General features: G+C 41.4%; 1 protein-coding gene across 4 annotated transcripts in view; it reads right to left on the reverse strand.

Moving 5' to 3' along the window:
* Positions 1-13,206, reverse strand: part of LOC137587533 (RNA-binding Raly-like protein) — a 71,595-nt gene extending 58,389 nt beyond the window's left edge. For all 4 annotated transcript variants that reach the window (XM_068304005.1, XM_068304006.1, XM_068304003.1 and 1 more), the window contains exon 1: positions 13,121-13,206. The gene's annotated coding sequence lies outside the window, so the exon portion shown is untranslated. The remainder of the gene's footprint in view (positions 1-13,120) is intronic.
* Positions 13,207-27,691: the final 14,485 nt, after the last annotated feature.

Here is a 27,691-nt window from a genome sequence, read left to right on the forward strand (position 1 = left end):
AATGGACCATCAGGCAGCTTTTGGGCCCGACATTGCTCATGGTTCTTCTTTTTTTGTGTGTTTTTTTTGTCCATTTCCAAAGTAGAGGCAAAAAGCCCCTCCATCTGCTCCCAGCATGGGGACGTCCTGTCGGGTCTCTGTATTCAAACCGATTGAAACGTCTCAGCTGGTGTCATCGAATTATCTGCACTAAAAAAAATGGATATTTTTCCCCCACTTGTGCACGTCACGCCAAGTGGTTTGACAGACACGAGGGGACCGAAAATCAGCGACTAGAGGAAAACAAGACAATTTAAGTCTGTATATATTTTATATTGCACTTTGGTTATTTGGAGTGTTCAGTGTACCCACATTATTGCTGCATCAGTCAGTAACAAGACAGTTAACGCACTGGGTGTCTGATGTAGTGATGTTTACTGGTTATTGTTTAGGCAACAGGACGTTTAACGCCCGTGCATACTTAAAGAATATGCATAAAAGAGTCCAAAGAGATTACAGCAGCCTCCCACTAATTAAACCATGTGCTCTTTAAACAATGATCTGTGTAATTTGTGAATCACAGCAGCAGCAGCAGCAGCAGCAGCAGCACCCCCCCTTCAAAGTTCCCCTCCCTGCCATTAGCTGTCGCCGCTCTAATAGCGCCTCAGACACCTTCTACCTCTCCTGCAGAGCCTCGAACAAACCTCTCCATGCTACTGGATGCTAACAATCTCCCTCTAAAGGGCTGATGTTGGCAAAGCTGTGTGTCAAAATCAAAGAGCTGTAAGAAGAGGGTGGCGGATGAGGAGGGGGGGGGGTAAGAGGGTGGTGGGAACGAATGAGACAGGTCGCGACAGAAGAAGAAGCAGCAAGAGGGGGTTTTTTTTTGTGCGTGTGCAAAATAGAAAAGAAGTCAAATCGGTCGCCACTCCATCTGCAGGAACAGCTGCTGAGGCAGAGATTCAAACAACAATAATAAGAAAAAAAAACTGCAACAATAAGAGATAATAAAGCTCAAAGGCATTTATTCTAATCGTACTAAAAACTAACTTTATTTTTTTCCACAGTAAACACGCTCCGCTGTAGTAACGGCCCCGCAATAAAGTGATGAATCGCTTCAGTTCACCATCAAGCACCCTCCATATGTTACTGTTGAGATCCCTTCCATATTGCAGCTCTGATAAATTTATTATGCCCAATGCAGTTAAGCTCTTTGGAATTGGATGTAGCACTTTGGATCATTTGTGATAAAGCAATTATTGTTTTTTCTCCTGAAAGGGAGCTAAAATAAACCCGAATCTGGCAAGGCGATCGCTCTCCATTCTTCTCATTGTTTAACACAGCCAGGATGATGTTACTAGATGGGACTCTTATCTGTGGATGCGAAGCTGCCCTGAATCGGAGCTTTCAGATGTGACTTGCCAATAGATAAAGAGACAGACAGCTGAATAATCAGCCTGCAAATACCTGTCAGTAGAATGTAATTATTGAATGAATGGACAAAAGCAGCTGCTTTTCCAGAAGCTCGTCGTGGCATCTGAGGATGGACAGATGCTGCAAGGGAAGGTGGAAACGAAGGATGAAGGTGAAGATTGTGGGGAAGAAAAGGAGGCTTGAAGGACATTTTAAATCGTCTCCTGCAATTTGCTTGTAGAAATTTTGCTTGCATCTGATTGCTAATCAGTTTGTGCTGCAAAAATATTTGCATTTGCCAAACGCTGGAGAAAGTTGAAATACATGAAATCATTTCTGGGTTGTGCACGCAGCGAGATGGTCCAAAAAAAACAACAACCAACTGATGGTAATGGTGGTTTTTAAATTGTCAAATGAAGTGTGTCGTGTCTCCAGAGAGGCTTCCTAATAAAAGTCTTAAAATGCTCAAAATAAACAAATAAACACACAAAGAAATAAAAAAAGCTGTTGACAAGAATCTGAAGTCTTTTTTGTCCCTTTGATCACGATTAAAAAACGAAGACCTGTGGAATGTCATCCTGCAGTGAAGCAACACATCTGGGGAGGGGTGCACAGATCCTAAATATCTAAAAAAAAAAATGATCAAGATGGTTGTGTTGTCGGCTTGTTTGTTGGTGTTTTGGTGCATTTGCATGTTAACACAAGTTAAAGACAACCCTAATTGGTGTTTTGGAGCTCCATCTCGCCCATCATCACTAGATCTATGGAGACGTAGCCTCAGACCGGGAGATCCTACGACGAGATCTCCTTTACGGGACTATTGCAGCTTTATTGCACTCGTTTGTGTAAATGTTGCCTAACGTTTCTCCTCTGAGCCGGCAGCGTACAACCCTGAATCAATGTCTGTACAGACTGGAGATTTAAGAAGCAGCCGGTAGCGGTTTGCGCCGGAACAAAAATCAATCCAAAAACATCTTCAAGTCGAGCAGACGGCACGAGGTCCGGGGGAGCTGCTGACCCCTGGCAGACGAGATCAAACATCTTTTTTTTGCTAAAGCGGCTACGTTATCTAAAAAAAGTGTGGGCTTTAGCAGTAGGTTGTTTTTGTTGTAGCGCCGCTTCACAATCTCTGCTAAGAAAAAAGAAAAAATGGTGCTAATGGATCACGAGGTAATCTTGAGTTGATGAATAGATACCAATGAGGTAACAGGGACAGTTGCAGTTGCTTAAGACTTAAAATTCTTGGCATATGTCCTCAAGCAGAATTATGACAGATTGACTCGCAATGAAGCAACACCTTCCTTCCAACCAGTCCGGTAAAAATAGTGGCTAATATCATTAACTAATAGTCCGTACGCAATGTTCCGTCCTCATTTATTCAGCGGTGATTTACGTGCACCTTATTGAAGCGTTACGGTTTTGTCAAACCGGCGTATTTTGACTCTTTCAGATCAAAAAAAAAGAAAAAAAAAGACAAAATTTCTAACTGTGCCCTCGGTAGCCGCGTGTTGAACCGCGGCGTTTGCTGATAGCCTCGGGTCTGTTTGCTTTGTGCTTTTCTGAACTGGATGTGCTCTCTCTCCTGCTGCTTATGAACTCTGAATGGTCTGGGGGTTTTTTTTGTTTTTTTTTCTCCGACGTGACTCCACAGGACTAAATTGCAAGGAACCAGAGATACTTCCAAAGTCCATCCAGGCCGTCGGACTGATAAAACACCGGCTCGGAAAAGCAGAAACAGCTGCTGGTCGGGTCTGTCAGGCGGTTTCATGTGGAGGTGTTTCCTCCTTCACAATCTGCATCCTATAATGCGCCCCCCCCCCGACTCCCCCTACTTTTTTTTTGTCAAGAATTAATTGGAAACTGAAATTGCTTTTCAAATTGTTTCAACTTGCATCGACTGACCCAATTAGCTCAATGATTACTCTCGCTGGGAGGAGATATCCGCCTAAATGATGTGACTAATTTGAATGAATATCTCAAACCCATGTCTGGCAATTAATGTCATTTACATATGTAATGTCTCTGCTTGATTACTTAATTATGTTTGCATTCCCTGATGATGTCACTGACAGGTGTCTTTGACAGTATTGTAAAAAAGCAGGAAGCAACCCGCAGCAGATGCTTTTAATTCACTGGGCTGGTACAAAACGCTGCAGCGCCTCCATTAAGAGTAGTTCAGTCTGGATTATAGAGCTGTTGAGCTCCCGTGGCTTTCAATGACTTTACATCTACCCCTGACAAATACATTCACTGTCAGCCACTGACTCGCCAGAAACAGACACAAGTGGATTTTCCATTCAGTCACTTTCCTAAAAGTCTAAAAATAGGCCAACAAAACACATAAAAGAATCTTTTCTTTCGGAATTAAGTGCCGTAATTATCTCCAATGGAAAAAAAAATCAAAAGACTTAATTAGCATGGGATCATGGGAAATGTTGTTTTCTTTTACAGATGACAAGTAGTTTGATTTCATGTTTCTTCACTTCAAGGCGACAAGTTATGGTTAAATTGAGCTTGATTTCAGGGACTTCAAGGGTTTTGCTGCTACTATTCCCAATAATCAATCAATCAATTCCTGGGTATTTCTTTGAAACCCTTGAGATTCTAAAGGGTCACAAAGACTCAGTTTTAGTTCACATGTCTGTGTTCTGCAGGCCACGGCCACCAAAAACGGACGCCGCGTGTGCTGAAAATCAAGAGGCGGCGAAATCCGTAGCAAGTAAAATCAATATCCTCCAATAACGCCTAGACGGGGGCTACTGGAGTGATTGCAGGTGTTTTCTAATAAATAGAAGATCTTTTTTTTAAAGATTTTTTCCAATAATAATATATTAATAATAATTGTAAAAAAAAGAAAAGAAAATCCCAGCTGCGCGTTCCCGCAGTGACATGTGGGCTTGTGATGTTTATTAGAGGCAGCGGATGGAAACTAAAATAAAAGCTGTAATAGCTGTCGATATCTGAGAGAACACACGGCCATGAGCTCCTTGATTTCCTCCGATGTCAAAGCTGGAGGAAAAAATCGATATGACGAATGAAGCCTTATTTACACACGCCACCTGATAGACTGCAGCGCGCTGAAAGATGTCAACAAGCTATTAATGTTTCAGGAGGAGATTGCTTTTTTCAGGCTAAGTGGGGAATTAAATGATGGCCGCTCCATTTTTTTTTTCTTCTTTACCCATAATGCACTGGTGAGGAAGACTACATTCTAGCAAGACAGATGTTTTGTTTGTTTGTTTTTCCCTCTTGCAGTATCGACGTAATCTGACATTTGCCGTTCTTAATCTCAGTCCTGCGATGATGATGCAATTTCCTATCCAGCACAAACATGCATGCACATGTCGGGATTATCGCACGGCAGATGGGTTCACTTAAACCGAGAGCTGGGGAAAAAAAAAATGGCTTTGATAAAAGAATCAATAGATAACTTCCTTTATGATCAGTGAGTAATTCCGTGAAGGAAGTAATTATTTCTCATGAATCTACTGGAATTTTGCAGCCCGTCAAGCATTTCCTGTCAAATTCAGGGCCAAGTTTAAATGTGAAGGAGAAAACATTTTCACCATGACCAAAAGTCCCATGCCAGCCCTGACTGAACTGTTTGCTGTCAGAAACATAAAGGTTTGCTGGGCGGACATGTTTTTGCCCTCAGGGGTACACAAACTCAATTGCTAGCTAGCCAGCTAGTCTCTTCTCCCCGAGCGCTCCTGTGCTTTCCTGGTGGCAGACACTGAAAATTGAGGTCATGATCCTCATGAGTATGAGTCAGGAAGCCTCTGTTTTGAAATAACTCTTCCCTTTTTTTTTTCTTATTTCTCAAGGTACATATCCATGAAATATCTATTTGCGATATTTATACACATACCGCTCCTTCTCTCTGGCGCCCGATACATAAAATATGAGGATTATTCTCCACCTCTCAGCTGTTTTTTATTTTTTGTCGTTCCTCTATATATCAAAATTCTTCCTTTTTTCAGTTTGTATATTTAGTTTACATTTTTTACTATAACATTAGATTTGGCTTCTGCTATACATCGTCCACCTTTTTTCATTTAAATACAATTTTTCTTTTCATAATGGGTTACAAATATCCAAAAAATGCATTTTTAATTGAAAATTTTGTATTTAAATCTAATCATAAGGCAAAAATTTATTGTAAAATCCTCAGAATAAAACATTTTGATAAACTAAAACAAACCGTGAGGCTGAATCCCGGATAGAAAGAAATGTTTGGTGAAAGTCCAACTTCTACTCCACTAATTAATCTCTAACTTTTATATTTCCTTTATTTTACATAAAGTGACTGCAGGAGGTCCGGACTGGGAAACATTCACTTGTGATCTAATGTCAAGCAGCTCTATTTCAGAATATGAGATGAAAGCTTTTTAAACCTCTAACTAAAACCTGCTGTTTTTTGACAGTTTATGTTAGGACAACCCCCCCCACCCTACAGCCGACTCTATAGCCAAGGTCAAGGGTTAATTCAGAGTAAAGGAGACGAAAAACAAAGACTCTATATTCTCTCTCTCTCTTTGTGTCCATTTTATGTTTTTAATTTCATCAATTTGTGTCTCTGCATTCAATTTGTGTACATCTGATATCAGTTTGTGTGTTTTTGAGGTCAGTTTGTGTGTATTTATGGTCAATGTGTGTGTATTTATGGTCAATTTGTGTGTATTTTAGGTTATTTTGTGTGTATTTGAATCTTTTTTGTGCTTTTTTATGATCAGTTTATATATTATTGTATTCTTGTGTTTTCACCTGCTTGTAGTCAGAATCTTTGCCATCATCGTTTTGCATCCAAATGGTTTTGTCCCATCATTTTTTGGTGTCTTTCCATCCCTTCGAATTTCTAATACAGTCATTCTGTAATTGATTGATTGATTGATTATGCAACCAGAAATGTTAACAGCGTCATCAAACAGAGGCCCAGGCGAGCCTGTAAATCCTCCATCATCATCATGCAGATGTCGTTGGTGATCGGCATTGCTGCTGTACAGCTTTTGCACTACCCGGTGTATCATCTCTAGTGCAGCTGTTTTTTTGTTTTTTTTAGCGTGTCAATGCATCAGCAACTGGTCCTGAGCAGGTGAGAGACAGCTGAGGCCAGCAGGACGACAGCGAGAACAGCTGATCCCAGCAGAACTAGCTTGGAGCCGGCCCAGATGAGGAAGCTCCACTGTAATCGGGGTCCCTGAGGTAATCTGAGCGGGACATTATCTGCTCCGCCGCCACTCTGCAGCATCTGTAGGGCGGCGCCGCCATCGCCCCAAGCTGGCACTGCCTCTTTCTTTTTAAATTATAATTTCACATCCACCTTTCCTTTTTGACTTTTCCTAACACACACTGAAGTCCCCTTTTGTCCTGATGTGACTAATAAATTCTGTTGTGACTGCAGTTAATAGCAAACATAAATCATCTCTTCAAGTAGATGTTTTCAATGCGTGATGTTTGACAGTAATTACGTTCATGCCTATGGTGCTTTCAAATTACCAGTAGCGCTCGCTTTTGGTTCAAGGTAATTTAAATCAATCAAGTTTTTATTAAAAAAAAAAAAAAAAGAAAAAGTTATTTATCTTAGGCGTAATTTAACAATCGCTATGGCAACCTGAGGGGACAGTCGTATTTATTCATCCATTCATTCATCTTCCGAACCACTTCCGTGGGTCACGGGGGTTGCCGGAGCGTATCCCAGCAGCCTTATGGGCATGAGGCTGCATTTTAAACATGAAATTTCGACCTGTGCTCTTCACTAGAGTTGATTTTTTTCATATTATCCGCCTCTTTATTGTTCTCTTATAGCATTTGTTTGTTTGTGCTTTATTACTGCTGCTCTTCTCTGTTCCATGTTTCACACTTTTTTTTTTTAATCTTTCAGTGATTTTTCTCCTCGCCGGGAGACTAATAAAGATTTATTCCATTCTAAATAGTTGATCAGTGTGCCTATTCATTATTCAAGGTTCAGCTACTCCACTTAGCGCCGAACGGCTACTAAAACGAATAAATAATTATCAGGAGGATTGGAAGATATTTGCAAGTTGTTTGCTTTTTTTTTTTTTTTTCCTGCAGACTTTAAAATCATCCAGAGCTAAACTCAGAAACTAACAGATTGCAGAATGGCTTCTCACTTCCTCCACAAAACACACACACAAACACACACACACACACGCACCTTCCTGTAGATGCTGAGTATGCATATTGTGCAATAATATAATTCTCTATGCACTGTTTGCATTGTAAACCTGCCGCTACTAATTTATGGACACGCGTCATCGTATTTATGATCACCGTTTTTATCTTGTCTTAAGATTCTTTCTTTTTTTTCTAGCTTGAGATCAACCAGACAAAGTTTTTATGTCTCTACAATAAATTGTCATTTTCATTTATTTATTTATATCTCTGGGATTGAAATAAAAAGCCAGACAGACAAATCTAACCATTCAATCAACTTGTAAATGTTTCATTCTCCAGTTCCTTGTCTAGTAATTCACATGGATAAAAGCTTGTGGGAAGCAGTTGACTCATAACGTTTGCAGCAATGCTGCTCCAGCCAATCTCCATATTATATTATATACTGTATATATATATATATATATATATATATATACATAGCTGAGTAGATGCTTTCGATTATTCTAACAAAATACAGACACCAGAAGACGAAAACAAGCCAATCATGTTTAGTATAGTCATCTTCCTGTCTGAGGGTTACACTTAAATGATGATGCTGCATAGTGGGATGTGCAAAACACGTATTAATATGCCAAATAGTTCAGAAAAATGAAACAAGTTTCTGCAAACACACACACACACACAAATCCTAAAATTGCTCTGTAATGACCACAGATTCCGTTGCTGCCGGTGACATCATGACGTGAATTTTGATTTAGTCCTGCTTGAGAAGAAAAAATATAGGAGGTGAAAGAATGGGTGGAGGACGGGTGGATCGAAAAGTAATCTGAAAAATAATTCTGTGTGTTTTTTTAATGCTCTTGGAAGTAATCTGATGAAGAGTACGATTAGAGAACGGTATTGAATGTGTTCACTCGGGCTGAAACAGATGCGGCCTGGAAGCTATCGGGTCGGCCGGATCGATTCTTTGAACACTGGAGTGGAAAGAGTAGCGAAACAGCGTCAACGCTTTTATTTGGGTGACGCTTCTGATTCTGATCCATTTCCTTCTAAAAAAAACAAATAAGGCAAAAAGTCATTCCTCTGCAAATCTGTTTGGAGAAACGGGGGCGTTTGAGGCTCGACTGGCCTTTGAGTGCCTCAAACGCACGGCGGCTGTCACTTTGTTCGACTTCCTGTTGCAATAAAGGAAGATTCACTCACTGTGTCGACCCAACGCCAAACGTTCATGAAATCCAGGTAGGCCTAAAACTTTTGCATTCATCTGAAACACCGAAAGTGCCATCGCCTCGGCTCAGACGGCTCATTAATGCGATGCGATCAAACTGAAACGTTTCCCGTAATAGAAGCTGGGACTCATTCATCCTGACCCGAATCTTCCAATATGGGTTTAACTGCCCAGAATATGAGCAGACATATTCCCTCACTTATCAACTTAACGGATCAGAAAGGGACAGTAAAGCGCGTCGCATTTTGTTCAGAAGAGCGTGAAAAAGGTGACATGTTTATCCGCAAAAAGGGGCGGAGCAGGAAGTGACGCCTTGTCGGGAGAGGAAGCAGGAAGTCAAATTTGAATATCATTTCCCTCACTTAGTTACATTTGATGATTTTATTTTAAGCATCAGAGCATTATTAAAGACGTTTTTATTCATTATGTGCAACTTTTTTTTAATGAAAACATGTCAATGTCTTTATTTTCTGGGGTCATTTAAATGTAAAAACTTCCACAAAAAAAAATCTTTCTTTCTTTCTTGAAGAAACTCCATGAAACCAGACCTCCTCCCTTTGATATGACTTACATAAGAGCGCTGCTGGGGAGTTTGATGTGAGTACCAGCGCAGACTGATAGCACACACTCGGTTGATGTCGGGTCATCGGGTCATAAAACAGACTTTTGAGTTAAACTTCCAAACGTTTTTGTACATTTAAAGCAACACAAAGGCCAAAGATCCTTGATCTGAAGTAAACCTCTGCTGTTGATTATTACATAAGAACTTTCACAGACTCTGAAATGGATTCTCAAACAGAAACAGTCGACTTGTTTCCCCTGAAAAGTTAACATTTTTGATTCTGAAACAATTCAGCACCAGCATCCACAAAAAAAAAAAGACAAAAAAAATCAGACTAAACAAGCCGGGCTGAGACGAATGATGTCTCTCGTGTTGGTTGCATTTACCTTTGAGGGCCTCTGCGGTTGCACCGCACGCCTCTGAAGCCAACATCCCATAATAACTACACATTTGTACACAATATGCAACGCACATTACGCTACGTTATCAAAAAAAAAAAAAACGCTCTTGTTTCACTTCACTCACACACACGCCGCATCATCTCCTGCTTACGAACATACTTAAGCGTATGAAGATGTTTTATTCATGCTGTTGGAGGTATAACCATTCATAAGCTATCATATTTCTCTACGAGCCTCCTGTGTGGGTCTGGCTTGGCCTAGATAACAGGAAATCTGTCTGGAGGGGGAGTCACAACACCGCAGGACGTAATAGAAGCTATCATAATGCTTAGCAGGAGAGGTGTCCAGGAGCTGGCGCCGTGGCAGCGAGGCAGAAACACCCATCACCAAGAACCGCGGGGGGAAACGCTGAGGATTTGAATGGCAAGATGTGAATCAGTTGGAATGTGTTAGATATTTAAAGGTATATATGAGTTTGCCTGGCTTTTTGATTGAATTTTGCAAATGTTCGTGCTTCCTCCTGCAGAGATAAGTGGGAGGAAAGAGTCGCCTTGAAGAAGAAGAAGAAGAAGAAGAAGAAGAAGTCGGTGAAAACACCAGCACCAGAATGAGAAGCTGTGAACAAAAAAACAAACAAAAGACCTTCAAAATTACAGGCCTTCCTTCAAACTGCTGCGTTTTCAACTCTGAAATGAAGGTTTTTAATTTGGGACGACTGAATAGTTGGCTTTGGAGCTTATATGGAGATTTGATGGTGCATTGTTGCTTTGCAGGCAGAATCAAACTATATTGGTTTGATTGTTTGAGGCTACCCTCTCACCAATTTCCAGACTCACTTGTAAATTCACGTTTTGAACATCTTTAATGGCAGCTATGAGATGCAAACAAACACTGAATTCCAGCAAAAAAAGAGCATGATTGGACTACTGTTTCTAAATCGTCTCACAACTGAAAAACTATTAAACTCCCCCCCCCCCACCCCTCCCCTCTGGTGGCTCTTTATCTGCATCTGGGAAATCAATAGACGATAACAGTTTCCCAATACATGATGGAACGTACTACCTTAATTGCTCTAATCGTTTCTTGCCTTATTAAAAATGTAACTTCACGTGCCCGCTTCTGCATCCAGCAATTATCCCTGTTGCTTTTCACGGCGCCGAACCGCAGTGATCCTGATCTAGCATGTCAGCGTGTTTAATGACACCGAGGCTCGCAGTCTATTCTCAGACTTAATGGTCCACTCTGATTTTATTTTATAGGCCTACTACGCTGTGCTGTCCAAACCTGCAGTCGGCTCAACTCGGTGCACGTGGATGAGACCGGATCAAACGGATTGTGATAGGATACCCAACGCTGAAGCTGGGCATGATGGGGAATGTGGTTTAGATTAGTCAGGGAATACCACAAGAAGGTTTTCTGATGCATGCTAGTACTGTGCTTTACATTTATTATTACTATTCCCATCATATAGTAGAAAGATATTACGCTTTGTCTATGTTGTGAATAATGAATGCATAGGATTAATCAGAAAACTCTGCATTCAAGGGTGATGAATAAAAACTATGTTGGTGCAAAAGATGATTTCTAGCAATGCTTCCATGACTTGGGACAATCATTTTCAGGCAATTCCAGGATATAAGGTAAATGTTAATGAAGTATTTCCCCATCAGGATGATAGTCTCTCCAGTCCAACAAGTCCAGACTGAGTCGGTTCATTCTGTCACCATTGAACTGCTTTGTCGATCCACATGGTTCCCTCTGTTACTATCCATCTGAATGAAACCACTGGTGGGTGGAGGTGATTGAGTATGAATACGAGCTCCTGCTGGGGGAACAGCTGATCAACATATGAACACATGTGACCTATTCAAGGAGGGCGAGAGATGCCCCTGGTTCCTGGAAAGACGTTTGTGTCAGCGTTGCACAAAAAACCTCCTCACAGAAGATGTCACAGCCCATAAAACACAAGAAACCATTACCATGAGTAATCTGATTACCTGATTTAAAGTGGAATTTAATCAATCGGTTGATTTCAGATCCGATTATCTGCTAAATCAGATGTGACACATTCAAAATATAGGGGGTTTGAGTTTGTCCGGCGGTAAAGGAAGGCACTTAAACGCAGCACTATACACTGTCCGTGACGTACTCGAGTACAAGCTGTTTCCCCAACTTGGTCGCATTGCCTATGCTGCATTTTAAAGAAAAGCCTGCTGCACCTGCGAGTCGGGTTGGAGTTGATTTGTAGGTCATTCTAGTCGTTAGGTTTTCATCTTTCCGACGGGACGTGAACGCATCTACTTACATTTATTCTTCAGCTGCAGCGGCGTGAAGATTGTCCCACTCAAAATAACGCAATAAAAAGAGCCGCAGATCCTGCTCTTGGATGGATGAATGGGGTTTTTTTTTTGGTGTGTGTGTGTGTGTTATATTTTAAATGATTTATCACAGATCGATCAGAACAGGTAACCTTCAGATAACATTGATAAATAATGCCTTTCCCGAAAAAGAGCAAAATTTGGCCAGCCTTACGAAATAACACGTCAGCCACAGGTGCATATTTCTGTCACCTCATTCTTTATTACAAATACAGACACTGATCCACTCATATTATATACCTGCAAAGGGGGAAATGTCTGTTCATCCCTCGTTGATACAGAAAACAAAAACGCATTGAACTCCCGCAAGAATCAAAACTCCCCTCGTCCACCCAGCATCATCTAGTCAGAAAAAAAAATTAACATCCAAAAATACGTGACACCGCCACCAGCAAAAGTATAACGATCGAGAGAAAAAAAAAGAGAAACACAAAAAACAACAAACCTGTGAGCTCAGCTGCAAGAAAAGTATGACGTTAAAACGTTTTCTTTCTTTTTTTTTTTTTTTCTCTCTCCTTAAAAATGACTCCTTCTCACAAAGAAAAGAGGGAACAAAGTAAAAGCAAAGGGTCGTATCGGTCGAGACATCAAAATCACAAAACTCGACGGCAACAAACAACACTGCAAAATGCAAACCAAAGCACAGCCAACAGCAAAAGTCGACAGAAACAAAAAAATAAAAATGTTTCAAAACCCACCAATGAACGTTTGAAAAATCGCAATACTGACAAAAGCTGCTTGGTTTCGACACCTCGAAACAAAACTGCAAGCAAAGACCCCGTTCACCCTTCTGCGTGGCACCTCTCCATCAGAATAAACTGCATGCTAAAAACTTGAAGCCTGGATTTTTTTTATTTATTTTTTTTGGGGGGGGGGAGGAGGAGGAGGAGGAAAAACGCTCAAAACCATCATGTCAAACGCTCAAATTCAAACACCAGCAAAAGGAGGAAAAACAAAAAAAGGAGGGGCAATTAAAAAGACAAAAAAATGCTTACAAAAAAAAAGCCATTTGAAATGTACTCACCGAGCGGGGAGTAAAATGTTGCAATAAAAATTGTGATATGGCTCAAAATACAGTATGGCGGTGCCAGCCGAAATGCTGCGCCTTTTCTCTAGATCTCAGCCTCCAGCTCTGTCACGTGACTCATTCAGCCCCGACTTCCAGCAATGGGAGCCCAGTGTCGACCAGCTGATGCTGAATGCTCTCCTAACGGTTTGGCTCTCTCCAAAAGTAAAAAAGAGGTAGTCCTTATCATCCCACAGTTATGACTGAGCTGCTTGTGCGCTTTCCTTCGCCTTTTTCTCTCCCACCCCCCCCCCCCATACACACACACACACACACACACACACACACCACCACCACCAACACCAAACCCCCCCCCTCCTCCTCTACCACCACCACCACCCCCTGTTTTAAAGATGCAGAGCTTATTCCATGTCAGCACCGCGGAACCGGCTTTTTTTTTTTTTCTTCTTCTTTTCCTTTCATTCAGCAGAAACAGCAGCATTTCACGCCCCCACCCCGAGAACACCGGAAGAAAATACAGGCTTCGTTACGTTTATTTGGAACGATTCAAGCAAAGGAAGGAGGGACTGAGGGGGTGCGGGGGTAAGGGAAAGAGGGAGGGGAGGTGTGGGGGTGTATAAGAAATTCCATTTATCTCCATATCTCTGCGTGATGTAATTAGTCTGTGACGGTATATCGGAGAGAAGCGCGCCGGAATTACGCAGCGCTGTCCGCGGTGCTGACTCGCTGTCCGCGGTGCTGAACCGGAGCAGGAAGGAGAAGCCGCGGTGCTGAGGAACTTATCCGGGAGAGGAAATAAACTAGAGGAAAAAACCATCTCCGGGATGCTCAATTAGACGCTGTCTATGGCGCAATTTAGAGCAAACAGCAGCGCTGCGGTGTACGCGGGATGAGTTGATTCATCCTTACTTAGAGCTCACAGAGGAAGCTCCATAGAGCTCTCACACAACTGGGGTGGATGATTTAAGCACGGAAGTGCTCTAAATACACATTCTGGTGTGTCTGCATGATGATGGTTGTTACTTTCTGGTGGATTAGAACGTAATAGATGTCATAATTCAAGGACATAATGTCCGCTACTTCATGTTTTATACTATATATACACATATAGGCATCATAAATAATAGTCCATAGCTGATACTGGCTGGTTTTGGACACCTATCCATTACTATGACGCGTAAACACGAGATCAAGAACATCAATCATCTTCTTACTGTCATTAATCCATCAGATTGGTTGTAATTTGTGATTTGTTTGGAGTTAAGGTAGAATTCTAGCTTCCTTTAATATAAAGGAACAGAAACACGTGACACGGGAGAATCGGTGACCCTAAAGTGTGGGAGTGACCGTGAGTGGCTTCTTCTCCGCGTTGGTTCCCATGATGGACTGGCGACCTGTCCCAGGTGTACTCGGCCTCTCGCTCAATGTCAGCAGGGATTAGGCTCCAGGCGCCGCCCCCCTCCCCTCCTCACTTCCACCCCCCCCAACCCACAACCCTGCAAAAGGATAAGCACTTATAAAAACGGATGGGATCGTGCTCCCAACATTGTCCTGTTCTGTCCAAGGCTCTGGAACTGAAATAAATGACGTGTGTTTAAAAGCCGCGACCTTTACCGACCCGGTTAGAAGAAATCCTCAAAGACGCCAGGATGAAACTATAGCTCCCTTTATAGTAAGAATGCAACCATCATTTATTCATGCATGGCCTCGTGGTTGCTTTTAACGGATACCCACGCAACTTCCTCCTCCTCCTCCTCCTCCTCCTCCTCCTCCTCCTCCTCCTCCTCCTCGTCTCTCGCCATTCGTTAAATAAATACACCTGAGAAATGGAGATTCTTTGTGATTGCGGCAGGCAGGGGAAGTAATAACGTGTTATTGATGCATTAGCGTCTGACTGCTGTTGTCAGACAAAATTCAGTGCAGGTTCATAGAACAAGCAGCGCTGGAGACAAGTGCCAACATTCATCCATCATGCGGTAGCTGCGCCCGGTGCGCGCCGGCTCCACCTTACGCACTGTCTTAATTCATTTGCATTTCAGATCACACGTGTGAACCTTTGGAACAACAACATGGAAGATGTTGGGGGTTTTTTTTGAGGATGCAAATATAGCAACAAATTGTGTTTACGTTGCTTTTCCTGTTGCCTTGGTGACCGCTTTCTGTTCCATGTCAGGCGCGTCGCTGCGCGTCGGTCCTTGTGGCGCTAAACTCAAGTTGACGGTGAGCGTGTTGCGGCGCAGGACATGTCAGAACCGTAATTATTAATGCCCGGGGGCGTCCACGACCTGGCTCACTTTCGATGAGATGATTCTAACTTCAGACTCAGGAGCAGAGGCGACAAAGAAAACGACGCGATTAAATCCCAGCCGGCAGATTTTCCCCCTCATAATCCAATCCGACGCTCATCATAAACTATGAGTGATGCGTGACAGTCTTTGGGCTCCAAAAATTAACCTCCCCCTCCCTGTTGATGGCTGCATAACTTTTAATGGCTGCTGCGGGGAAATATGCAAGTAAATAAGGAATTTATGTCTCGCTCAACATGATTTACGCACAGGTGACCGTAAACGCACAAGACGCTGTCATCTTTACGGTGATACACTCCCAGATTTCAGGTGTGTGTGTGTGTGTGTGTGTGTGTGTGTGTGCTGTTTATCAGGCACACCGGCGCGTCAGAACGGGACAAGACAAGGTTAACGGAATGCCCTTTATGAATATCTGAAATAAGAAATATCAATCACATCCTACCTCCTGACATTGACCCTGTGAATAATACAAGCAGCTTCTGCAAAGGCAAAGAAAGAAGAAAAAAAAAAAAAACCCCACACACTTGTGTGTTCACCGCTGGTAGATTTTTTTGCAAATTAAATAATGCATGTAACTAAACAGAATCATAATTCATATCTCTGGCATGGAACCCCCACATTAGCATAGCGCCATGCAAGGATCACTCCTCGCCTTCGGCCACAAGGAGCCAATCAGAGGCAGAGCTCAAAACATGTGGGCTTCTGGGGCCTTTCCTCGCAGCCAAGGCGTTTCCTCCAGAGGTGCATTAATCAATATGTTTTAGTGCATTATTTATCGGCTGGGATCGAGTGCAAAAATGTGGCAAAGAAGAAAAGAAAACTTTAAAAAAAGTAAAGATTTCCACTGCAGTTGGGTTACAAGGCTACAAGTGGAGACACAGAGGCGTTACATACAGGACAGACGCTCAGCCTGAGTGTATAGCTGTCCTGTTTTTCTGCTTATAGGGAGATATTTCATGTTAAATTGGTGGGAATGTGTTCACCCAACCACATGTCAGAGAGCCAATTGAAAGCGTGTTGGTAAATGGATCCAGTGGCAATCAGTGGGGGGGAAAAATTGGCTCAATTAATTCCCCTTTATTAAAAGCAAAGAGATCTGTATTCTTTAATTACCATTCTGTCTGGGAGTCTGCAGAAAATGGGTAAGATATTTTAATCAAAAACAAATGGAGTGTGCATATAACTGTAAAGGATTTAATGCTCATTAGAATAAATGGGTTACATTTAAATCTGGAGCTGGAAGGTGGAAGGATTACACGGACTGATTCGAAAGGAAAATATTCGTGTCAGCATCGGAATATAGCTTCCATAAATTTATTGTAGGGAGAAGGGTGGGGGGGGGGTATGTTTGTGTGGGCTGAGATAGTTAGCAAAAGTGTCCAGCAGTGCATTTTAGGTGTCAGACATAATTGGGTGGATCTCCTATGTGTTTATGTGATGCATTCATTTTCATTCTTGTCTCCAGTCTGTAGAGACATGAGGTCAGTTTTAGAATCTAAAAAAACACTTCAAAACCAACATTTGAAGGTTTGAAGACCCAACATGGAAGGTTTACTAACTCTAATCTCATCAAATCAATATTCAAACCATCCTTTGATTCTCCATATGGTCTATCGGTGACGTCTCACAAGCTCTTGTTTCTCTACTTTTAGGCAGAAATGCTTGGATAAAAAAATAAAAGATGCAGATTCAGGATTTTTAGGAATACTCTTTAAAAAAAATCATTCTTGTCAGCTATGCGTCACCTACCTGGACTGATGACTGCAGGGTGACTGAAGAGGAAGCCAACAAATGTTGGAAGGGATCCTGACAAATTTGGCTTTTTTTTTTGTCACCTGCTTGCCCCGCCCTGATCGGTGTCACCTGTGCCTCGTTTCCCCTCCCAGACCATTTTGTCATCTCTTTATGGAAGTATTTCTGTGTTCACATCCTTCCTTCTACTGTTTACTCTGGGTTTTTTTACTCTTTCTGCCTTTTGGAGTCTTTTTTTTTTTGTGTCGTGCTTTTGGGTCCAATTTCCTGTGCAGCTCCAGTCTTAACAGGATTACAGTTTAATTTAATTAAAATGGACTTCTGGGCCTTCTAGTTTTTTTTTCCTGCAATAACCGTTCGATATATTTATTGTGCATTCACTAATTATCTCTCTAAATAATAGTTGTTATGCTGCTACTGGTGGACCCCACTGTTCCTGCATGGAATTAAAATTGCTTTAACACACACAGGGGAATCACAGGAAATGATGCATGCATGTAATCCAGTCCTGCTTTTAATTTAGCTCATTTATATCAACCCCTTGCCATTTTACTTTTTTATAGATGTGTCATATTTCAGCGTTTCCTACTGTGACACATTGAGCTTTGACTTTTTCACTTCCGTCAATGAGAAGCAAAAGTGAAACCCGAGAAGTTTCTTCACAGGATCGCGTGATCCACATCTTCGCCGGTGTCTCATAAAAAAATCATCTCATTATAACAAGATGATGTTCTTAATATAAGAAGCCGTGGTTTATTTATTTTGTGCTGCTCCTTCACATTTATAGCTTTAATAATACATCGATCGGAGGCAGGGAAGCAGATGTTAGAACCAACGACAGGTTTAACCAAGATAACGTGACTTTTTTGACTTTTATATATTTGCTTTTGATCCGTCGTCATTTTCTCAAGTCAGGTAACCAAAGATCTCAAGGATGATTTGGTTTCGTATTTGCGATGTTGGGTTTCAGATCTATTCTTAAGGACCAAAAGGCTCTCGAATCAAAAAAAAAAACAAACAAATTTTTAAGCTGGAAAGAAAATCTGGTTGACTTTAAAAAGAGGTTGAACTCGGCAGACCTCTGCGGCCTGCGCCTTCCTCGCTGCTGGAGGCGATCGGCTCCGGGTTACATTACTGACATCACACAGCAGAATTCCCACAAGTCTGCGGTTGAACCGCTTTAAGAAAACATGAGAAATAAATTTAAAAAAAACCAACAAGAATATCTCTGCTTCCATTGCCTTGATTCGCCTTCTTTTACTCTCTAAGCTATCCATTTGAGAGTACATCATCGCTTTAGAAGGGCGCTGTATTCGCTCAATTAGCCGGATAAAACAACTGAACCTCCAGCATTCATTGTACTGGAAGTGTTTGAAGTTATATATATATATATATATATATATATATATATATATATATATAAACTTTAAATGTTTTTTTTTCTCTGCAGCACCAAAGCTTTATTACCTGCTGTGAGTCAGCACACCTGCAATTATCAAGGATCTGTCACATGCTCGGCTAGTGAGCTTAAATGATGGTTTGTCGAGATGTAAAGGAGACGACGGATATCTCGCATTTCCATCTCTTATGAGAGAGCCCCCCCCCCCCATTTCTGATAATCCCTGCGCTTATGGACGGCCCGGATGTTTATCTGTTTCGCTTCCCGCAGACGAGCCCGGAGTTTGAACGGCGGAATTTGTTTTCATCGAAATAAGTTAACGGTTGATGTAATTCTCATGCAAGCCGAGGTCGCTCTCCTCCGCGTTGTCTGACTGTGAAATAAGACCCAATTACAGACATTCCGTATTCATGCACGCTTCGTTCCCCCCCCTCCCCCACCTCTTCAGAGTAATACTCATTTTGACATCTTGTCAAGACGGGTAAACAAAAGAATAACAGAATGAATCGATGGGTCAAAGGTTTGGACGCGCGCAGACTGTCAAACACACGGCGAGACGGACGTCTTGACACATGGCCCCGGATCTCAAGACGTATTTACGCTTCTGACTGAGTTAAGGAAGAGGAAGAGGAAGAGCAAGAGGAAGAGGAGGAGGGGGCCTTGAGGAAAACGTTGAATTAATCCAGCTCAACCGGAAGAAAGAATAACTTTCACTGCTACACCAGCGATGGCGCCATCCCGTACGAAACACGAGAAAGGAGGAAGTAGAGGGACGCCGACGCCGCCGATGACGACGACGATGATGATGATGAAAGGTCACCATGGAGCTTTCGCACACACACACACACACACACACACACACACACACACACACACACACACACACACACACACACACACCCACACACACACCTACTCAACTCGTTACCAGCAGTCACATGAATTGTCACATCACATCGGGATATTTTCATTGGCTCCGTCTCCCTCGGGCGTCTCCGCGGGAGACGGAGGCAGTTTGACCTTTTCCACCGTCGCGTTTACGGGACTCTCCTGGTCCACTACATGACCAATGGCATTGTGGGAGCCGAGACAGACTGATTGTGTGTGTGTGAGCCTTTGATGATTAATTAACACAAGTACATGACAGTTAATTTGTTTGCGAGCTGCATTACCGCTCGTCGGCAGCGCCTCGCCCTTTTCTCGGCGGCGGCGCGTCGCTCATTAGAGCGTTTGTTTGACGGCGGATGCAGGTAAAGGGGGGGGGGGGCGGGGGACAGGATGGCTTTGGATTTTTGATAATGGACATCTCATTGGACTTTTTTTTCGCAGATGCTAAAACCATTTAAGCACTTTGTTCGACCACAGGAGCATGAAATTGGATCATCTGTGGCTGTTGGGACTAAATTGCGTGGAGCAAAAACTGTATCAGTTAACTGGTTTTTAAAGTGTTTTTTAAAGATCTTCCTACCCGACGCATTCGACATGCATCTGTGCATGTGTTGTCTTTCAAATGTCAGAATAGCGAAGCCTTAAAGGCCGTGAAATCTTATTTTAAACATAAACGGCGAATACAAAAAACGTAAATGCAAAGGGTTTCCCGCCAATCGGTTTGAAATGGGCGAGAGCAAATGGAAATATGTCACATTTCTACACAAAAAAAAAAGTCTTTTTACACGTCAGCGTGCCTATATTCAATAAAATAGTGGCCAGACATGCCACAGCTAACTATAGTTTATTTAGTTGATGTCACAAAGACATGTTCAAGAATTAAAATGACATTTTTAGAGGCTGTAATTGAAAAGAAATGGGCAAAAAGCATGTATTGTTGGGGCATAATAACAAACAGGCTGCTGTGTTTGACATTATTCAACAGCCAGGGTCATTATTCGTCAACATGATGCGGTGAAAAAAAAAAAAAAAAAAAAACCACCTCAATTTGTCAGTTTGAGTTTCGATGTGTCACCGTGATATATATATATATATATATATATATATATATATATATATATATATATATATATATATATATATATATATATATATATATATATATTTTTTTTTTTTTAGGGCCATTTATGAAATACACAGAAAAAAATGATTTAGTATTCCGCTCGTGTACGTTTCCCATTTCGTTGTGTGCCTGCCAGTGTGGAAATAAAACACTCGGGATGTCTTTGATTTTGATACATTAAAGACGTGTGCATAAGTCTTTGCCACCTCTGATTTGCTACCTCTGATGCAGGTGGAGGAGAAGCTAGAGAGGTGGAGGTTTGTCCTGGAAAGGAGAGGAATGAAGGTTAGCCGCAGTAAGACAGAGTACATGTGTGTGAATGAGAGGGACCCAAGTGGAAGAGTGAGGCTACAGGGAGAAGAGATCAAGAAGGTGGAGGATTTTAAGTACTTAGGGTCAACAGTCCAGAGCAATGGAGAGTGTGGAAAAGAGGTGAAGAAGCGTGTACAGGCAGGATGGTACGGGTGGAGGAAAGTGTCAGGTGTGATGTGTGATAGAAGAGTATCAGCTAAAATGAAAGGAAAGGTGTACAAAACTGTGGTGAGACCAGCGATGTTGTTTGGTCTAGAGACAGTGTCACTGAAGAAAAGACAGGAGAAAGAGCTGGAGGTAGCAGAGATGAAGATGCTGAGGTTCTCTCTGGGAGTGACCAGGAAGGATAGGATCAGGAATGAGTACATCAGAGGGACAGCACATGTTAGAGGTTTTGGAGATAAAGTCAGAGAGGCCAGACTGAGATGGTTTGGACATGTCCAGAGGAGAGATAGTGAATATATTGGTAGAAGGATGTTGAGTTTTGAACCGCCAGGCAGGAGACCTAGAGGAAGACCAAAGAGGAGGTTTATGGATGTAATGAGGGAAGACATGAAGATAGTTGGTGTGAGTGAAGAGGATTCAAAGGACAGGGCTAGATGGAGGAAATTGATTCGCTGTGGCGACCCCTGAAGGGAAAAGCCGAAAGGAAAAGAAGAAGATGCCTCCGTGCTGCCGAAAATGAAAAATTAACTCGGCTGAATGCAGGAGTTGGGACCGTTGTCCCTGCAGACAGAATAAAAGGCAAACATAAATTCCTGTCCCCCATTTTAATGTGAAACTACAGCCGGCTTCTTCAGCCACTGGGCTCCTGTGACAAAACACTGGACAAATCACACTGGATTTTATTGTTTTACCACAAACTGCATTTGTTTTAGCTCAATAAGAGCGGATAATTCTTCTATATTGGTCATTTAGTGATCAAATACCACCTTTCCCTCAGCTCTTATTGCACGTGTTCCAATTCTTTTAAAGAAAATAACGTTAGCTGAGCATTTTTAGTTAGGCAGTGATCAGTTTGTTAGTTTAAACCTTAAATCTCTTGTCTAAGGGTCCCCAGCGGGGCTTTTCACCTATAAAATGTGAGCACAGCTAATTTGCTAGCATGCAGAAACAACGGTTTCAATCATGAACTAGAACCACGGCAGTCACAGACTGCAACACCCCGCGACACCCCTGAATTCAAAATTTCACCCTGACCTACTTCTGTAGGTCAAAGATCAAAGCCAGCGCTCTGACCTACTTTCACTGATCAAAGCAGTAGCTTTGATCTATGGTCTTACTCACTCTGGCCTCCTCCCTCCTTTTTCTATCTTATCCGGTCCCTGAGTGTGCAAAAGTTCAAATTTGACCTTGACCTATTTTTCTCAAGATCAAGGTCATCATCTCATTTCCATCCCCTTTGGTACCCGAGTAATGTGCTTTTTGTTTCATCTCTCTATCTGCAACGCTTGTGAAGATATTTGGTGGACTAACTGATACCTGGGGTTCGCCGCTATACTATTATGGTTCATACACTTTTATGCAAGTCAGAATCTTTAACTTGTGAACAATAGTTTCATCTCAGAGGGGTTGAAAGTGATGGATTGGGCTAATGTGTGTTGTGTGTCTGCCCAGGCTCGTCTCCAGGAGCTCTCTGGCTTCGGCCAAAGTATTTTTTTGGTCTAACTTTGTAGGCGCGAGTGCTTCTGGAAGCAGGGGTCCCAAGCGGTCATGGCAGGAGCCTCGAACATCCTTCTTAATCAGATTCTGCAGAAGCTGATAGTGAGGAGAGGCCAGTCGTCCTTTGGCAGCCATGCCGGTCTTCTTTAAACACGTTCTTCTCAAAGCAGAGGGCAAGAGAGAGTCTGAGGACAGCTGCCTGCTATTTGTCCTTCCCATCGAGTTTTTTTTTTTTTTTTTTTGCTATCTTTGGCATGCTGAGCTCGCAGCTAGATGACTAGCTTCCAGCCTCAGCTGTGTGCCACGAGCCTCTTGGCTGTGAAATGTGGAGCCCATAATGCTGAGGTTTTGTTGTAAGGCCACTTGGAATTGCAGGAAGGGTTGTACCGACATGATGTGAATTTTAGAACGTGTAAAATCTCAAGTTGCTAAGTGAGGTGTTGTACAAACACAAAAAAATGGAAATGCTAATCCGTCATTTTCAGCTAAGGAGCTATAGTCCTGTAACGGCGATGTAAACAAGTCCCCGACCCGAACACGATGATTAGACACTTCGTCAAGGGCGCATTTCTTCACGTTTCATTCTAAAGCAATTAAAAAAAAAAAAAAAAAAAGCAGCCAACAATAAATTATTCATGCGATTATGCATCATAAATGTAATTATTCAACTGGTTTTTACCTCAGGCTCTTTCATTAACTCAACGAGAAAACAGAAATAAAGTTGAGATGGAAAAAAACCCAAAAAACTAAAATTTAACCAAATTTCATTCAAGCATGTAACCATAAATTAATCACATCTTTTAATGGGGATAAGCACTGTATTTACATATTTTTCTTGTTCCTTTTGGGTGAATATTCTTCCATTTCTATTTGCATTCATCTTCTTCTTTTAAAACTCAGCAGATTCTGCTTTTCTTGTGTCCTCATTGGAAAACAACGATCTAAGAACCACCTACTTTTGGTGTGTTTGCACATAACTTAGCTGCACGTAATTTGAGTTTTGTATAGAATGATGAGGCGGATGCTGACAAAGGCTGTTTCTTCCTCGTTTTCTCTGCATAAAAAAAAATAAAAAAATAAAAAAAGCCAAATTGTGACGAGAAAGCTTGCCGTTGCTCAGCGGGGATTTGTAGCTCGTAAGCTAACTACATGAATATTAATTACACTTTCAAACACACAAGAGGATTTGCCTGCATCTAATTATCACCGTCAGCTTAATTCTCCAGCCAGTTGGATGAAGGCGGATTCATTCACATTTGTTTTAAAATTAAATCTGGTAATGAAGCCAGATCAGGGGGGAAAATGTTGGGGGGGGGTGAAGAGAAGTTTGAAACCCCCTTATCCATGTTGCATGTTGGGAAACCTGCGCTACACAAGGAGAAAAAAGGGGGCGATGGTTTATTTATCCTGTCCACAGGTATGATCAGTTCGCCTCGGGGGGGCGAACCAGCTCCCCCAGCAAAGAGCCGAGGTTTCAGGCTAAAACCTTCAAGAAAGTAACGTGTAAAACATTTAGAGATTCTGTTCTCTCACCTTGACTGCTTCTATTTTCCGTATCTTGGAAAACAAATGTCTTTTTGTCGTTTCTGTATGCTCTAACACACCTCCACTGCAACTTATTTGTCTTCTTTTTCTATTTTTTTACTAAGGGGGATTTGCCCGGTGATGTTTCTAATCACTTTACACTGAGCTACAGTCAAAGCCTCCGAGCAAAAACTATTCATTTTCCTTGTTTTTTTGACGACTTTAGTTCAATTTAATGGAATTGTTTCCCACGCTGTTGTGAAACTTTCCACCGCTATACTACAAATAGAGTAAGAAAAATGAAAACATCTTGTTGGAGAGTCAGAAAATGATTTTTTAACTTGATATTCCATAGAGGAATGTGATCTGAAAGTCAGTTGTGAGGTGACGCTTTTATTTTTTTGGGATACCTGTCACATTAAAAGCCTTTTTTAATGAAGAACTGTAACTGTATAATCCAAATCACAACACCACCAACGCTTTTGTTCATTAGTTTTGTAGTGCAATCTTCACAAAATCAGAAAATTAAACAACAACAACAAAAAAAATTCCCTTTTATCACTTTGCATATTCAATATACGTATTACCTGGAGAGCTGTGTGGTTTTTTTTACAGGCTCTGATATATTCTTTCAAACTGGAATCAAAGGGTGAGATGAAAAGAGAAAGAAGAGAAAACAGAAATGGAAACACACTGAATCACAGACGCATTAATAAATAATTACCTCGTATGAAAAATGTTGGGATGCAACCGCCTGCAACCCACAAAATCCTAATCTCATCGTACGACTAAAATAAAGCAGGACTTTTCCAGAGCCCACTTCTTCCAGGAGCACAAACTTCAGTACTATTTGGGAGACTGGATATGTGACCTACATGTCAAGTCAAGTCAAAATAATTGGTTTATGTGCTTGTGACAGAGTCACAGGGCTCCACAGTATCACATAGAAATCATCAAGGAGGAACATCCAGAAAAAGCTCCAGGCCGAGGGCCGACGTTTTGCTGTAAAACGTTTTATTTATTTGACGATTAGCATTCATAAACGTTTGGCGAAACAGACGCAAGATTTGCTAACAGAGTTGCGTTTTTTAAAATAATCTGTCATCTCAACAGTTGATCTTACTGGACATAATTGAAGCAGAAGTGTTTTGACCTCTTTTCCTTTCACAAGTCTTTCCTCTCATCCTAGTTTGCATTGGCGGCTGCTGTTTCTTTCTCGGCGTACACATTAGCCCGCTATTTGCTTAACCCCCCCACCCCCCACCCCACCCCACCCGCTGTGCCTCAGTTGTTTGTCATGGAACGATGAAAACAGCACATTCTGAACTCCATGCAAAGCTGTTGCCATTTACATTTTTTTTCATTTGACTTTTCTTTTTTGGAAATTCTAGGCTGTGGAAACTCAAGTGCTCATTAGTGGGTCTCCAGCAAGACGGAGGATTTGGGCAAACAATGAAACCTCAGAGCGACGCGTCTCTGCAGCCTTTCATCAGAGGAAACGTTTATTTATTCAACCAGGGAATGATTACTAGTTACCCAAGAAGGGAGCAATAACTACCAAACCTTTTAAAGCTGAAAGCATCACTCAAAGATTCCAAAAAGAACAGCCCGACCACTCCGCTTCTAGATAATCTTAGAATGAGGGTGGAAATGCTTTTTTTTTGTTGTTGTAAATTTTAGCAAGTTTGTTTCAAAGCATAAAGTTTATTTGATTTGTTTGCAGCCCATAGTTAATGAACCGTGTGTCTATCTATGAAAATAATAATAATAACACACATTTTTTCAATCTAAAACATCTTGATATTGAAGATGATACAATATATGTATGCAAAACTAGATTTTCTACATATTCACTGAGTCAGAAAGATTTAAATCACCCTGGATTTATAATAAGACATATAGACTATATTTAAGATAAGAGGAAACTCTAAACACAGCAATAATTTTGGGACACCAGCACAGAGATCCAGTATCCAACAGTAAGATTATAGAGAGAGTGTTTTGTATTCCACAGATGGATCATCCAGGAAAATAGAATTTGTGTGAAAAGAAAGAAGCTGGTGGATAGAAATTTGAGGTAGAGGGAATTATTTTGGAAAAACTCAAAGTCTAACTTTACATGTCTTGGTATTCATGCGTTTCAGCCCTCCTGGGGATGGGTTTTGTGCTCGTCAATCAAAAAATATGAAGTGATATCTGTTTTCTTTTTTAATGTTTAACAGTTTTCTCTAACATGTCCTCCTGAGAAAATCACAGCATCCACAGTCAATGCTGCCCCCCCCCCAAAAAAAAAAGTTTTGAAGAATCATTATAAGAAATTTAAAAGATGATGTTTTGTGGCAACAATTGTGGATTGATATTTCTAGTTTTTTTGGGGGGGGAAATGTCATCTTTTATCTCCTTCGTATGCAGAAAACCACATTTTTACGAAATATTAAAATTAAAAGTTGAGTTTGCTCGGTTAGAATAACTAATTCATGAATGATCCACTAATTATTACACAATTCGTATGGATTAAATTTCCCAATCCATCTGACAAAGTTAATTTCTGAAATCTCGAAACTTTTCAGCATTTCACTTTTTGTTTGGTTTTACTCTCGTCCGTATTTTACCAAAGGAGCTCTTTATCGCCATCTAGTGTAAAGTTGGAATAAAATGGACACTGCGCATTAAATAAATGAGCCAAATATGACTTAAATTTGAGATGTCTCACTTTTTTTTTTTTTTTTTCCTTCAGTTTTTTGGTAATTTGGGACTAGCTCACTCCTTCATTATCATTTTAATTAGAAAACACCCAGATGAGTTCCAAACCGAATCTCCTCAAGGACCGGATTCACCTCAGGTGTTTAAAACTTGAAAACTTTATCAAGGGCAAAAAAGGAAGCGCTTAACATGACTGAGTAGAAACGACGTGTGATTAATGAATCTTTTTCTTTAATTCCATCCCATCCCTGTCACACACTGGTCCTTTATAATTTTACCCTTTATGATGACTCAGCATCAATCACCGGTTCATAACTCTTCCAGACTGAACTGCTCATCTTCCATCCTCAACAATGACTAATTACCTGAGATCGCTTTGGGAGTTGGTGACAAATGAAGGTTAACAAATGTTTCCCGCCTTAAAGTGATTACCCCCGATGACTTGACAAACAAGCCGTCTTGCAGATTGCCACGTTTGCGTGTGTCTGAGGTTTTTCAGCGATTATCATCAATGTTCCAGAGATGCAGTCTAAGAGACGACCGGACGAGTCCAAGAGACAAGTGCAAAGTGAGTTTTCTGCAGGGGCTTAACGGGGGTGAGAGGAAGCTGTGATAAGGCTTGGAAACATATAAGGCTTTGCCGGGAACCTGCACTGTGGTGAAAATGGAATCATAACAGACAGAGTAAGATAAGCTTTGGGAAACAATAATGCCTTTATTCTTTCAACCGTATAGCGTAATGGAACCATCAATCTGACCGTCATGCATTTACGCTGAAAACAGCACGCGAATAAAGTCTAAATAAGACCATCGAGGTAAAGAGGAAAACGAAATTAATGAAACCGAGCAGAACAGAGTAATTACAGTTTGTCCGTTTAAGACACAGAGTGGTGATTTCA

The sequence above is a fragment of the Antennarius striatus genome, chromosome 20 (assembly GCF_040054535.1).
Source record: "Antennarius striatus isolate MH-2024 chromosome 20, ASM4005453v1, whole genome shotgun sequence".
NCBI lineage: Eukaryota > Metazoa > Chordata > Actinopteri > Lophiiformes > Antennariidae > Antennarius > Antennarius striatus.